General features: G+C 28.4%; 1 protein-coding gene across 4 annotated transcripts in view; it reads left to right on the top strand.

Annotated features, from left to right (window-relative positions):
- Window positions 1-16,805, top strand: part of cv-c (RhoGTPase activating protein) — a 257,468-nt gene that overhangs the window by 145,574 nt on the left and 95,089 nt on the right. The window contains exon 1 of one of the 4 annotated variants that reach the window (XM_088193454.1): window positions 4,781-5,038. The exons of the other annotated variants lie outside the window; for them this stretch is intronic. The gene's annotated coding sequence lies outside the window, so the exon portion shown is untranslated. Of the gene's footprint in view, window positions 1-4,780; window positions 5,039-16,805 lie in introns of those variants that run through there. 4 annotated transcript variants of the gene reach the window in all.

The raw sequence follows: 16,805 nt of genomic DNA on the forward strand, positions 1-16,805 counted from the left end.
GCTGTTGATAATTTGGAGGTTTCATTATTTTTAACAAATTTTAGATACGAAGAGTGTTTATTAAACTCAACCTTAGAGTTATAATTAAACGATTCTGTTTTACTCGCTGTATTTAACCTTGATATAATTATACGTTATATTAAAATATATAATATGCATCACGCATTTATAACGTAGTGTAAATTATACTTTTAATTAACTATTTTTTATAAATTCTAACACTACGAAATATTGATTGTTAATATAAATGTTTCTTTAATAATGTATGGTAGTATATTGCGCTAGTTTTTAAAAAAAATAACACGTAAGAGAAGCATATTAAAAAATGCATAACCTTGTTTATTTTTTAGTTTAACAACTTATTATTAAAATATCAGAAATAGTTATCAAATAAAAATCAGATAATCATCGAAATATGAATCATTATCGATCATTGTGCTTCGTATATTTTAATGTATTTTAAGGAAAAATTTACATTTATTTAATAGATATGACAGTATTGTTTAGGGCTCTGAAAAAAAAATAGTAATTCAAATGTCATAATTCACATAAAGTGTGAAATATTTATCCAAGCAGGCTTAATGAAAAGATTTTGCCAGACATATAACCTATTTGTATTATTTTAACTAATAAGTCAAACTTTCAATATTGCTTTTTTCCGTTTTTATAGTATTTTTTTATTTATGCGCGATTTATTGTTGATATGATTAATGTGAACAATTTTCAATTTCGGAAATCAAGCGAAACTAATGCCAACAATCTCTTAAGATCGTACGATGTATCAATCGCTCACATTTATTTTACGGTTCAATATTTACATCTAGATTACTCAGTAGGGTACTGGATTGATAATTCATAGCTGTGGATTTGATACCTTTAGTAGAATCGGTTCTTTATATAGTATATTTTATAAAATATGTTAATATTGAACAATTAAAGTATATATTAATATATAGTTGGAAATTATTGTAACGTATTACGATTTTTAAATAAAATGAAAATGATATAGTGAAAATCACTTAAATTAAATTGGATTTATTTTATTATGTGTATTATTTTGGAATGCAAAGAATTAATATTTTATTTCCGGAACTGATTAAACTTAAAATATTACGATGTGATAAAATTACAGCCTCTCTGGCTTAGTCTGATTAAATTGTGATTTGAATAAAGGGGCACTTACAAGGTCGTTTTCCCTTAATTTTAAGCAACGTTTCATACCCAGCTTTTCACCAAATGATCTTGTAAACGATAAAAATGAAAGCCTGAAATGAGGTTCACAGTGTAAACGCGTGTTAAAACCTATTAACTTAATTTCAGGCAATGGTACACGTCAAATGATTGTGTAAATGAGAATGGTTGATATCGACCTCCAGGGGTCGATATGGATATATATGGAGTGTTGATTAATTTGTCGTGTCCATATTTTATGATCAATAAACAGTGAACTTTTGTGTATCTTTCCAATATTTATTACATACCTTTATTTTGTGTAAGTTTTTTTTTATTTTAGGGCTATTTATATTTATATAGGTATTTAGAAATATTTTTGCACAAAAAAATTGAGTACTTGAGAACTTTAATAGAAACTATTTGAAGTTGTATAATGCATCTGACTAGATAAAATTATATGCTATATATAGGGATTCCAATCCCGGGCCAAAATTTTGATCCCGGGATTTCGGTATTGCAATTAGTCGATCCCGGGACCAGTCCCGGGATAATTTTCATGTTATTTTATCGATAAAAATAATTTAAAATGAATAATACAATATATTTTTACATCTGTTTTTTATAACGTACAATGTATAAAGTACGTATAATTTTAGTCTTGGACTTAAAATAGAAAATAATATAATAAAAATAAAAAAGGGAAGGTCTTATATATTTATTTGAGAAGAACAAAATGAACTTTTGACAATGTATGTACATACTATGTACATTCATAGACACAATTAATTGAAAACATTATTTTGAATAAAACTCACGAAGTAACATCAAAGCATCAAGTGTTTTATCATTTAGCCTTGATCTGATTTTGGTTCCTAAGCAGCCTGCTGCTGAAAAAGCACGTTCAGATTCACAGCCTTAAAGATTCACAGATGACACGTGCAACTCGCGCAAGTTTGTACACGAAATATAACGATGTTGTCAATAATAATTCGATTGTGCTTGATAAATCAACCAATCCGAAAAATTCGGGATTATGTTTTATAATCCCGGGACTCATCGGGTATTGAAAATCGTTCGGGATCCCGGGATCCCGGGATTCGGGATCCCGGGATTGGAATCCCTAGCTATATATTATATCATAACTGTTCCAGGGGTGTTATTAGGCTTCCTCCAATGTTAATGAATTCTCTCTGACGCTACGTTCAGTTTATTATGATACATGTGGTATTTTTTGGTGAGCTTTAATTAGACGCGATTCAAGGTTGACAAATAAGGTTTGTTATTACAATAACAAATACAAAACGTTTTTTGGATCGTTTTTGATTACATGTTTATATAAATTGCTGGTCAAACCTTTTATGGCGATGCTCTTAGAAATATATAATAAATATATATATTTTCAGTACAATTTGATCAATAAAAAAACACAATTCGTTCATCAACTGTGAGTACCTGGATGAGAACAAATCAAAAACTATCCGATAAATGATTAAAAAATAAGATATCTGTAGATATTCTAAAGTTATGTTATGCAATGATTTAATTATTGTTTTCATTCTATACTTTGAGGAATTTAAGATAACGCAAATAAAAATTTTCCAAAATCTCCGGATTGTGAATATTTTTTTATTCAATACATATAAGATATTCTCTATGAGTTAATGTAGCTCATTATTAGAGATTTTTCAACACCTAATATGTAGGACCTAGCTCGATTTTAATTAATCATCACAATGTTCATTTGTGAGATTAGGAAAATTTAGGTAAACCTAATATGAATGATCGGAATTATAAATAGTTAATAATCCCTAATTCCAATCTCACAGGCTCGATAAAATTTAAAAAACACTTAGGTCCATCCGGAATTTGAACCCAAGTCTATGAAGTATCACTCGTCTGTCCTGTATGTTTAATATTCTCTACCGGTAATTTGCTAAAGTGCTTTCTTAAGTACACTCGTCGATGCGACTCGAGGGAATCATATCACAATACACCTTGTAGGAATTTTGTGAGAAATAAAAATAAATACTATTTATATAAAGTATATACCAGCACGATAAACGAGTGGTGTAAGTCTCTGACTATTGACCAGAAAGACCTGGGTTCAAATCCCATACGGACCTTAGTCTTTTTACATTTTTATCGTGTCTGGGAGATCGTAATTAGAGATTATTATATAATTATAATTCCGATCGATCCTCACAGATTATGTTTTCCTATATTTTCGTAATCTCACGGATGAATATCGTGATTAATAATTTAATTCGAACAAGGTTATACATATATAATGAGCTAATTCAGCTGCTTATAGAGAATATCTTACATGTATTAAAATAAAAATAAATTATATTTATATTTCCTTGTTTTGAAACCTTTTTTGGATATTTTATAATAAAAGTAAGTCAGTTGCATTATTTGGCAAATATATTAGAGAAGCATGCTTAAGAGTACCGCGGAATAAGTGATTATACAAGTCAAACAGTGTCCTCGAGCTGTTCAATTGCAGCTTGTATTGCAAGGTAAATCCCAGCATATTTGAGACTTTTTTAATATATTTTCTATATGCTAATGGAATCTGTATTCCTCTTGAAAAAGCTCATCCAAATCGGTTACCACTTCTATGCGATGAAGCACATTGTTATCAATTTTGTAATAAAATTTAAGTTGTACGTTTTGTGATGCTAAATAATAATATGTCAGCAGATGATCACGCATATAGATTTTCAACATAAAAATGAAGCTTAATGAAATTTATTTGTCATTAGTGAAAATATTTTTTTTAAATTACGATTTACTTCGTTTATATCATTAAGGAACAGAAAAATTTTAATGGACTGAGATTAGCACATTGAGAAATTCCTAATGTGGCAATGTATTCAAACGACTTTTGATGCTCATATTGAACATATTGACAATGATATAAAAATAACCAAAACATACCAATTTTTTAAAGAATTAAAGCATTAAATTTATGAAAAGCCTTTATAAAATCAATATTGATGACATCTTTATTGCCTATATCGAGATTTTTCATTACAAATTTAGAAAAACAGAGCAGATTCGCAGCTACTGATTTCAATGCTGCTGATCAAGCAAGTATCATTTGATATGATTTAAATCATACTTGTGAAGTATAATTTCGAATACTTTGGCTGATGCTGATCGACACTGGCCTAAAATTCTCTATCATATATTTGTTTTACTTTTTTTGTATAGGAGTCACTTTCGTAATTTTCCATACATGGAATAAATAATATTTGTCATTGAAATGCATGGTTTTTATTTGTAATCGATGTTTTAGTAACTAAAAATTTAAATGGGGATAATCTTTATTTTTTAGAGGTGTCTATATGCCATTAAAGGTTTTAATATGTTATAAAAATATTGCTTATCACTGACATTAACGATACTATTGAAAGATTGAAGTGTGAAAAATGATGAAAGTAAAGCTAGAAAATCCGTGGTTTGAATGAAGCAAAATGCGTCCATTTTACATAAATCATAAATAATCCGTATATATAGTCATTTAATGGTCAATACTGGTAGTCGGATTTATATGATAGCTCAGGTGTCGACAACCCTGAACGGTGCATGTGCATATTTGTTTACTACGAATGCGGGTGTGTGCGTGGGACGATCGACATGCCAGCTGCTCAGTTTGTGCCGAGAAGGCTGCGTGTGCGCATGTCGCTCAACCGCGGAATCGTTCTCTATAAAACACGGTTTGACAGTGAAAAGTTGACTATACAATAAGTACAAAAATAGTGATTTAATTTACGGATGTTTTGTTCATTGAGTGTAAAAAATATGCTCTTAATAATCAATGTGTTTTCTCGGATACGCATCAATAACAGCTTTAATTAAGGTACCGTCATTTATTATATATCGTATTAATGGTTGATTGTTTCATTTGTGACAAATTCACGTCGGTTATTTGACAGTATAATGTACACATGTGTAATGCATAATCAAAACACGACTTCAAAGAGTTAAGCGGCGTGACTCATATATAACGTGCCATTGTTTGTTAAATCCTGATGACTGTGTGATTCGACTTCCTGATCGAGATCGCTCGTTTGGGACCACCCTATGGCATTCGTGTATTGAATTTAGTTATTCGCGATTAATTGAAATTCGTAATACATAGCTAAATATATGGCTTAATACATAAAAATTATTATATAAACATTTTAATTTTCGTAAAAAACAAATGAGTCTGAATATCTGATACACATTCAAAAAATTAAATCATTCTTTTTATATTACATAAAAAATATAATGGTTAATATTTTTAATAATTCAAATAAATAAATACTATATGGTTTCCTATATTATTATTTAGTATAAATCAAATACGATGACTTTGTATGTATTTAACTGTTTATTTATTGTTTATATGCAACAATTAAATAAAAAAATATTGTATATAAAGTATCTCGCATATAAAATATTACGTAGTATGCATTCGATGATCTCACTATATTATGTACGCCCACATGGTTGGGAAACAATTACCTGGTCCATTCACAGACTCGATGGTTCATTGATGCTGATCTTCAAAAGAAAATCGATAATTTGCCAATCATTTGCTTTCTACTGACCGTTTATTTGCTTTTGATATTGTTGTTATCAATAGTCTTTATATTACTTAATAATCAAGGTCGAAAATTTGCTTTTCTTTAATAAAAATAGACACTTGTATTTTGGTGACATTGAAATTATAGGAAATTGTGACATAAGTATTGCTATTTTTGTGATGTCGTCATTATTTATATTGTATATATATATATTTTATATAAAAATATGTTTTTTAATTAAAAAACATTATTACTTTATAGACGTATGTATTATGTATACAAATAATATATATAACAATAAGATATTATTAGCATAATCTTTAGATTAAAACAAAAATGCGGCGATATAGATAATATTGCCAGCGTTTCCACCCTAATTAAAAAACATCCCCCAGAGAGAAATTTTTGCTGACCCACATTTTATAATCAAGCCTATGTTTTTTGTAGCATTTTTTTTATCAACATTATAGTTAACGATCCCTAAATTAAAATATGAATTAATATATATTTTCTTGCAGCAATTTAAGATTATTAACGTGTCATATAATATTAAATTAATATAAAAATATTGAAAATTATTCATAAATTCATACATATATTCGTTATATGTTCCCATTGGCTGCTTTACGATTCATCGACCGTAAATTAGTTTCCAATCATAACCATAATTGTATAATATTACGGTAGATATTAGATATACATCAATCTCAAGCGCAAAATCAATCGGCCTAAATTTTCATTGAACTTATGAATCAGAATATTAATATCCCTGTTGACAACTTGACTCTTTAATTGACTATTTATTAGCAGCCTTTTGACCTCTAATAGCGGTTACTTAAATTATTAATTTGTTGCCTAAAGATTTTATATGAAAAAAAATTGTTTATATACTCTCAGTAAACAGTTTTTATGTAATATATAATAAATCAAGTATATTAACATTTAATCTATTTTTTTGTCTTCATATATTGCAATATCTTGACATTTAAATATTCTTTGAATATACATCATTTTCGAGAGTTCCCCAATGGTCTAACCTAGGTCCTCTGCTCTTCGCGTTATTTATTAATGACAGATACGACAGCTACAAATTCAAGTTTTTTTCTGTAGGAGATGATTAAAATTGTTTAAATACATTCAATCTGTTGCGGCCTCTTAAATTCCCTATGGAGATGGACTTCCGTGAACCATCTGGCCTTTTTGCCGTAAAATTTCTCAATCGTGTTCACCATCAGATTATTCCTACGATTTCAGTGGAAATATTTTGGGTAGAAAAGCTTTACTCAAGATGTCAAAATCACTTTTAAGAGAAAATGACGGTTCTATAATTAAAAAAAACGATAAACCGAATACTTTCTCTTGATCAAAATATTTTTGGATGTTTGGTAATTATCCATTCTTTTAAGAGCGCTGGGATGCGATTAGCTTAATTCTCGCAGAAAGTTGTATGGAACGTCTTTGAAAATCACGATCGCTTCCTCTTCTGATGCCCGTTAGAGCCAGGAACGTGTGTACTAGCCATCTTGCCTATGACTGTCGCCATCCGGCTCCGTAATACACATTGCACATTGATATATTTAATGTCAGCTACGGGATGCTGGGAACTTGTTAGACTTGGGGTAGTTTTTTAGGCCACGATGATCTTAATTTAATTTAAATATATATTTAAAAGATTTATCTCTTAACTTCTATTATGGCCGTAGAGTTTCATTTGGGTGTGCCAGAATATTTATTTTTTCAGTGATTTTTAAAAATTATTTTATTTAATGTAATCATTTCAGCGTTTTTTGTTAGAAGTTCGATTTATATTTATTATGAAATATCAAATTATATCTTTAAAGTAAACAAAGTTTGTACATGTCGAATTTCATTTTGTAATTAATTCTAAAGCAAATCAATCTTTCTTTTCTATAAATACATAAATAAAAGTAACTAATACTCAACACGAAACAACATATCCATGTATCTTATATATTAAATTATTGTGGTAGATTTATATCCACGATAATAAATCATCTTTTGCACAAAGTTTTATTTTCTTATATATATTTGCCTTCCTTTTATTTACCTGACGTCAATATCGTGGCTTTATCCTTATGGTTATAGACATATCACAGGGTCGGCTCCGTTATCTGGACCTTTGTAATATATCGCTTTATTGCGAGTAAGGCGTTTAGGGTCCCGCCTAGGGTCGGCAACCCAAATATTACTAAGTAATTATGTTCGACCCACATTTCTCGAATCTAACGCCTCTTTCACTTCCGCCGTGCTTACTTAACCCGATCGTAATTTTTAAACTAATTTTGAGTCGATCTAACGGCAAAATTAATTACATTTTTATATTTTGAAACATCAATAACGTATACATAGCTCAATTAAATTTATTTTAATAATTTACGTATCAATCACATTATCTGGAAAATGCTGAAAAATCCTTTTTCATTCAAGGTTTTTAATTAAAGTTAACGTGATTAGGAACGCCTCGTTAAATACCCTACTGGCTGTTTAAAGTTCAAACATCAAAAATTTAATTAAAAAAAGCCATTACTTCACAATGAGTTTTTCAATTCAATTAATAAACTAACTGTTTACAGAAAAATGCGTGTATAGAATATAGATAACTATAGTTCGTCCTTAACTAATGTAATATTTTATGTGATTTTTGTTTTTAACGTTGAATATTTTTTAATTTTGCAACTCTGCCGCTAATGGTTTAACGGTGAAATCCTTTGTCAATATTGACAGTTCATAAACCTTTGTCAACATGAAGAGGCGATTTTCTCGAGTGATTACTTTACGACAGAATAAATGATGTTTTTGGATTCGAGCCAGATCCTCTTTCGCTAAATGCATTAAGTAAATCCTCAGGATATTCTCGCTAAAGAGACTTGGCGCTAGGCGAGCTTAATTATTAATTAACACCAATAATCTTGCATTATGTATCACACGAGATGCTGAAACACGCTCGCTAAAGTACTCGAAGAGTTACCATGTCAAAGAAAATTTAATATTGCTTTTCAAAATACAATAGCTTTTGATCCGATCTTCTGTATACCTAATAAAATAATTCCTCTGAGATGGTATTTAATTTTCCGGTACACAAGAGAACAAGGAATTTTTTCCGCTCTTCCTTTTATTATGTATGGAACGTCGCTACAGATCTACTTGTTTGTGAAATAATTAAAAAGTTTTATAATGACCTTACATGTTTAAATTAAATATTTAATAATGTAATAATTTCATCCAACTTTATAAATCTATTTAAATGCATATATATTGAATCTTATGCACTTATTCATAAACATGAAAGTCTTTTTTTAACTGTTTTTTTGTGAGATGTAGACAAAAATGTAGTAATATCTGTAGTCTGTCACAGGACTCAGGAATAATTTCTATCACGAATATTTTTTTAAATATATAATGAATAAAAAATGACATATTGTGGTTATTTGGGATATTAGGTGCCGGTCTTCATTAATAACGATATTGCCAAAAACAGGACGAAGGCACGGTATTTATAATTCTATCGAAATTGTATTTAATTCTGTTCTAATATTTTTATATGAGTTCTTATTACTAAATATAGACTTTCATTGCATTTATTATTGTTATTTATTTTAGATAAATCACAAAATTCGCCGCAGACATTCGTCTGTCGAATGACAAATATGTAATTCTGTGGGATTTGTGCCCACGCTGTCCTCCCATGTGGTCTGAGAGAGGCTGTGAAGTAACCCAACCTACGGCACAACCTATCGGCTCTATAATAATAATAATATATAATACGAAATCGTTGATTTAATGACTCTGTGACGAAACGGCATTTTTATGATAATGTTATCTAATGCCTGCACACTTTTCGGATAGATAAATGGAGCGACTTTTTCTCAGCTCTCGCTTAATGCTCTTTAGCATTATCGAACATCAAAATGTCTTTACATAAAACCATATATCAAGTGGAACATCAGATTGGAATATCAATAAAAATATATTTTTTAATAAATATGAGGATCATGATCCACATATTTTCTGAGTGGATTTCTTTACGATTAATATCCAATTCTCTCGTTACAAAGAGTAATATATAAATTATGTACATATATACTTAAATTCTCAATAGAAAACCTTTTTAATTAGACGCTCTTTTATGAACCAATTTTTTTTTAAAAGTTTAATACGTATTATTATGCACTATTCTAAGAATAAAAATAATTCTAGTGTAAACAAACTTAATATAGTATATCTTGATATAAAATATAGTTTAATCTCGCAGCATGATTATAAAATAAATATAAAATCATTTTGACATTAAAAAATAATTGCTTAGAAGCCTTCCAAAAAAGCACAATAGATTCGATCGACCCCATCCCCTTCTTATATAATATAAACGCCCTACATAATTACGTCGGAATAGAAAAAAATGATAGCATATCAAATATCAATCATTTTTTATGCGGTCGTGTAGTATTACGGTAAATATCAAATAAAGAAAAATAAATACAGGGTTGAAACAAATATATTTTTCATTTGGCTACTTTTACATGTACTATTATTGCTATTATTTTAACCGTTCGACGTTTTCTAAACTCGTTTTTTATCTTTTCTCATTAGTTATTCAGCATATTTAATACAATGAACGGTCATTTGCAACTTTGCCCGTATTGTTCGAAATTTTGCACATTAGTGTCGTCGAAATTCCACACCTGTATATTATTTATTGTTGGAGTGAAACTCTTTTATCTTATCTGTCAGGCATTCGGCTTTAAGCGCGGAACTGAAAGCCGTTTTTTCTTTATACTATACGTCTGTTATAGATAGTGCTATCTTTGTATATTGCTCGGGTAGTTTGTTAAACTTAAACTCAGATTGCCGATTCACTATTTTGTATTGTTATATCAATAGTGATTGTGATACTACTTTTTTTTTAAATAATGAATAATCAACTTTGTGCATGGTTATTACGTATAAATCATTTTTTATAGAAGCTCAAATTAAATAATCTTCACGTTCAACGAATGCACAACTTCTTAAAGATATTTATCTTTTGAAGTAGACCTAGATATTATCTATTGATTGTTGATTCTTGGCTAATGTTTTGTTTATCCATCAAATAATAATCGAGTAATACAGGCACGACAGAAATATTTCCAATTTTTAAATACATTGATTTTGTATAAGTCTTCAAACATTAAATATTCACTATTAAAAATATAAGTAAATTAGATCATTGGTATCAAATCAGTCTTTATATCACTTTAGATAGAATTTGTGCTTTTTTCCGTTATTGCTTTTTTCGGCGCTGGAATAAAAAATAGATAAAATCACAAACAATTTATTCAGTATTTCATTATTTTTTTGGATTGTACTTATGTCACATTTGACACTTTATCTCCACTTCCATTGCTGATTTTGAGTTGAAAATATCGAAATGGAACAACCTAGATATGTATAGTTAAGAAAAAATGTATTTCCGTTCCATTTTTGCAAAATATGTATGAACTTTAATTTTAAATAATCTTTACTGGACTTTTATATTTCATTGTCTTTAATAACAATAACGATTTATATTTAAGAATAAACTCAGATCTCTACTAAAACGAATAAAATATACGTTCCCATAGGAGGCATACCTCACATAGCAAAAACCCCTGTTTTTGATCTGCAATATTGATACCTATCGGCAGATCGAGCACTCGTCATTGTTCAACCAAAATCTCTTTCTGAATCTTTTTTTCCTCCCTCACTTTTAAAGTGTAACGAATATCTGATCTATGCTACTCACAGCTAGATATGTCCTTTGGATGTAATATGTGAATCGCATAGTATTTTGCATTCGTACAATATTTGAAGTTCAACGTTGTGTTATTTGTATAGCATAAAATGCCTTCCGTTGGATGGATAGTATTATTATTTTACACACATAGTGAACCTACAGTACACCTCTTTGTCCGCCTCCACCTTTTGTCCCGGTAATCAATCATCCGCAGCATCTGCCCTGGGAAGTGGCACGCGCTACGTGACAGATGTTACGCACGGCGCCATGTGCCAATATGTGGTGGCCAATTACTTAATTGCCATAAGTGGGAGGCCGTGACCGGTCCATCGTGTGAAGAAAAAAAATGACACACCTTCGTTTTTCTCCGGTGTTAATTTTCAACCTTTTGCACTCGAAATAAATAAATCTAAAACTCGCGGTAAAAATGTTGATACAACGCTTCTCTTAGTTTCATTGAATTTAATGATATGCAGTAAAATAAAAAAATAATAATTAAAAATAAAGTACACGTATAATATATACAAATATTAATTAAATTCATAGTGTTTTTATTTTAAAAGATTAATTTAATACCTTAATAAGTAGTTGATTATATAAAAAAAATACGTAATATCATGCTTAATTTATTCAAAATGTAAATTATTTTGCTTAATAAAAAAAATAATTGATATGATTAATATTATATATTAATACGTACTTGAAAGACTTTTTTTAATAATTTGCAAAACTTATTTTAAATAGCTGATTATACACAGCACCGTATCAAATTAAAGATTATATCAACTTCCGAGGCGTATCTAAGATTACATACGTTCACCTGTGTTATTAACATATGCATTTTTTTAATCAGCCATCAAATATTTTATTACAGCAAACCATAACACATTATGGTATAAATATGTGCATACATAATTATAACTCAAAAAAATACACACGAATATGTAAACGAAAATAATATATTATAGGTAGAAATATACAAGCAAATCATAATACTGAAATTTCGTTGATAAATATACCTTTCCAACGCCTTCGTTTTTGTTATTGTATTATTACTTAAAAACATTCCTTCTTATGTCCTGTAAGGTATTAAACTCGTTATGTTTATTCTGTAAAAGCTTTTTTTAATGGCATGTACTCTCTTTTTGGCACTGACACATGTCAGACCTATTTCGTTTTTTTTTTGTTACACAATTAAATATTTAATTTGCTTGCAAATTATATGCTTATAAATAGCAATATTTTTGTCACGTGAAAAAGATTTATATGGAAAATATATTCACGCTGTATCATTAGTTTTCTTTTATGACGCATCTAACTAATGTAATAATTATATTATTCTCTCTCTAGTGTGAATAAATTGGCGGATGGACCTCTAAATTTTGGCTGTTTCTAGTGATAAGATATTTTTTATTTAAGTTTTGCAAGTAACGGTAAACGCATTGTTTTATTTTCAATTTAACTTATATACATATATAATAAATAAATATAATATACTACAATTCGTTTTGCATATTAAACTACAATATTAATTTTGAAGATAGAAAAAAAAATAGTTAGTTCATATAGTTGTATCACATTTACACGTTAGGAAGAATCTTTTTGCACGCTCGAACTCGTGGCTATACTAATTTATAGCATCCTAGTAGCATCCATAATTTTCTTACGTCTTCCTGAAAAGAGTTTGAGAAGACCAGCACGGTAAAGCCTTTTCATTGGTTGAATTAAACTTCTTACATTAAAAGTAAAATAATAGCTAACATAATTCGTTTTTAATGTTTTTATTCGGATGAGAAGTAATATCTATTTAGGAACCCATTTGGTTTTGAACAAATATTTGAAGATCCCTCTATCCTTCTATGCTCCTTTTTGGTTATAATAATCAACAGGAAGATTTTTTTTATTTCAGTCCCCTTATATGATTTTTTGTTTTTACAATTATCATAAGTCTCACTTTATGAATTACAAATACATTTCCGAAACAATTGACTGTAATACGCTCATATTTTAAAAAAAATATTTTTTATTATATAATTATAATTCCGATCGGTCATCACAATTTAGGTTTTCCTAGATTTTCCTAAGCTCGCAAAAAAATGTCGTGGTGAATGATTAAAATATGTGGTAATATCGAGGTAGGTTGTGCATAATGCTATTGATTTTAAGCTGTGATATTAGTTTATAATACAAATTTACAGACTTTGATTCTGGTAAATACTAGTTGTATTGTTTTACGGTTTATATATTTGAATATTATCTGTTTACATATACATATATAATATTATATATATGGATTTTTAGAAGTTCGGGTGGATTAATATTTTTTAAATTTCGGGATTCATCGTGATTTTCGTTTACTTTCTTTCTATATTTCGGCTGCGATTCTCCAGCCATGGTCACGATTTTTTTGCGGATAATTCGTGACCACGGCTGTAGAATCTCAGCCGAAATATAGAAAGAAAGTAAGCAAAAATTGCGATGAATCCCGAGATTTCAAAAAAAAAAATATATGTCTATATAAATAACATAAATTATATCAAAAATTATAAATCCATGAGTGAATAATGGATTTATCGTAATTTTTATCGTGACATAAATTACGTGGAAACATCGTTAATATTCATATAAAACGATTACGAATATATTTGGTGCTTTCTACAACCCTGCGCAGTGACAATATTTTAACGATTGTTTGAATTGTTCGCAACAAAAAATGTACGTTATTACAGCACAGGGTTAAATTGAGGAACAAAAAATGTCGACGGGTGACCAATTAAATATTTACATATAAACCGTTTGTCACCGGACACTGAGAACATATGTATACATATTGCGCTCATTTTAATACACATACTTATATGTGTATATTGGTATGTGTATATGTATATATATATATATATATATATATATATATATATATATATATATATATATATATATATATATATATATATATATATATATATATATATATATATATATATATATATATATATATATATATATATATATATATATACACACATACTTATATACATATATAATATATATTAAATTTATGTAATCGCAAAAAGTACGGTATTTGACATCACGTTAAGTTTTATTTATTTATTTTTTTATATCATATAAAACATTTCCGCTAACGTAAGCATGAATTTGACTTAAAAATCTACGGCATTGTATTTGTAAGTTATGGTAAACTGCACTTAAAAATTTGATTATATTTATATCATCCATACATTTGTTTAAATATTAAAATCCCATATGAGCGTAATTTTGTTTATTTATATTATATATGATAATGGAATTATAATTAATAATTATAGTTAAAGATATTTTTTATGCATGCAATTTTGTTGATTTAGTTTATTAAATGCTACATAAATATATATGGTAATTTGTGTATTATAAACTGAATTTATAAATTCTTCCCATTAACCTAAATGCATAAATAAACGTGTAAAAAACTAAAAGCACTTTACACATTTTATCTGATCGGTTACTACTTCTTGTCACCTGATAAGTTCTTACTTTTTTTCCCGAAGATTAGAATAATCAATGTTATCTGCATCCATTTGAATAAGTGTCACTTTGCACATAATGGTGACTTGTAAAAAATAACATCAATTATGTACCTGCAGATTTGTCAGTCATTCATCACGCAAAGTGCGGAAAGGATTAAAAATCATTATGGAATATTTTAATATGAATATAAAAAATATACATATATATTTTGTATAAACATTCATATTCAATGTTAGATCTAACTAATATAACATTTTTTTATAAAAGTAATTTTGCTCTTTATATTAGACGTAGTTACCATTATGTACATTTCATATAGAGTGGACGACGGATAACGTACACATTTTGTGTGTCGCTTTGGCAAAGAATTTTGAACAATAGTGAATTCCTGCGATGTTTCATTTGGGCCTTTGTCCCAAAATTTTCCGGTAAATCTGAGATTATATGGCGCCTTAGGACTTTACCATTCACTCCGTAAATACTTAAGATTATATCAAAAGCCTTCTAAGAAAGCAATAATATATAAACAGCAACAAGTTCAAAGTAATTTGATGGATAAAGTATGAGCGATAAACATCATTCGATCCAATGATTAAATAAATGAACTTCATTAATTTCAACCAATACCATATTTGGATGCAGGTATGGTTGAACTTTCTATTTGTGCATGTTTTGAACTTTCATTTAATTTAACGATTTTTTTCTATTATGGATAGTGCTTCGTGTATCATAACAAATTTAAGCGTTTTTTGTGACTGACTAGAACAAACCATTCGATTTTATAGCGTTATATGAATTTTTCATTTTTATTGCTAAAGTTAATTAGATAAAAGACAGTGTAATTTCAAAAATAAACACATTCTCGCTTTTAAAAGCTATAAGCAGAATCTTTGGCGTAATCTCATATGTGTTCAATATCTTTACAACCAATCGTTCTATGCACGGTTCTGATAGATCAGAATTTTACCGAAGCATAAAGGAACCACCAACCTTGAGGGTTAATTTGCGCTATGAATTCAGCACAAATTGGATGCATGGAATTTTAAATCCCATCAAGATTTGTATCTTCATATATTATCTTGAGAATTCATCTATTCATATATTATTATAAAACATACTTTGATATTGATTTGAAAGCCATTTATAGTAAATACATAGATAATTATTTAAATTATATTTTTTTGTATTTATAAATTCTCTTACTGTTGTAATTATCTGTATACTAATACATTTATTTTTATACAGTTTAACATAAAGACAATATTTAAGCTTCACTATTTTCACAAATTAATGAGCTGATAGCATTTTAGAAAAAAGTGATTTAATTAAAGTATTCGATAAATTTAATTATTTTAAGGAAAATTACCTATTTGGCTTATGAAGGTTCAAAAGAAAAATTCACTTTAAGTGATGGTTTAGGATGTTGGAAGTGTAAAAACTTAGTTGGAAAACTGTCAGAATAATTCAATAGATATTAGTAAATCCTGAAATGAGTGTCGTTTTTCAATAAAACCAAAAAATAACTTTAATACTTAAAAATATAATTTTCTTCTAAAGATATAATCTTCTCTCGCCTTTCAGTCATTTTTTATAATTCCATTAACATAATTCAATTTCTCCACAAAGGGATGCGCATTGTCTTTTATTGAAAATTTCATGGCTTTTTAACTTTCTCGTGCAAATGATCTAGCTTATCACAATATAAGCTTACTGTTATTGTTTGGCTATGCTAAAGAATTTCGTAATGCATAATCCTT

Source organism: Plectrocnemia conspersa, unplaced genomic scaffold, assembly GCF_051122295.1.
Source record: "Plectrocnemia conspersa isolate PC_06_02 unplaced genomic scaffold, ASM5112229v1 ptg000009l, whole genome shotgun sequence".
Taxonomy (NCBI): domain Eukaryota; kingdom Metazoa; phylum Arthropoda; class Insecta; order Trichoptera; family Polycentropodidae; genus Plectrocnemia; species Plectrocnemia conspersa.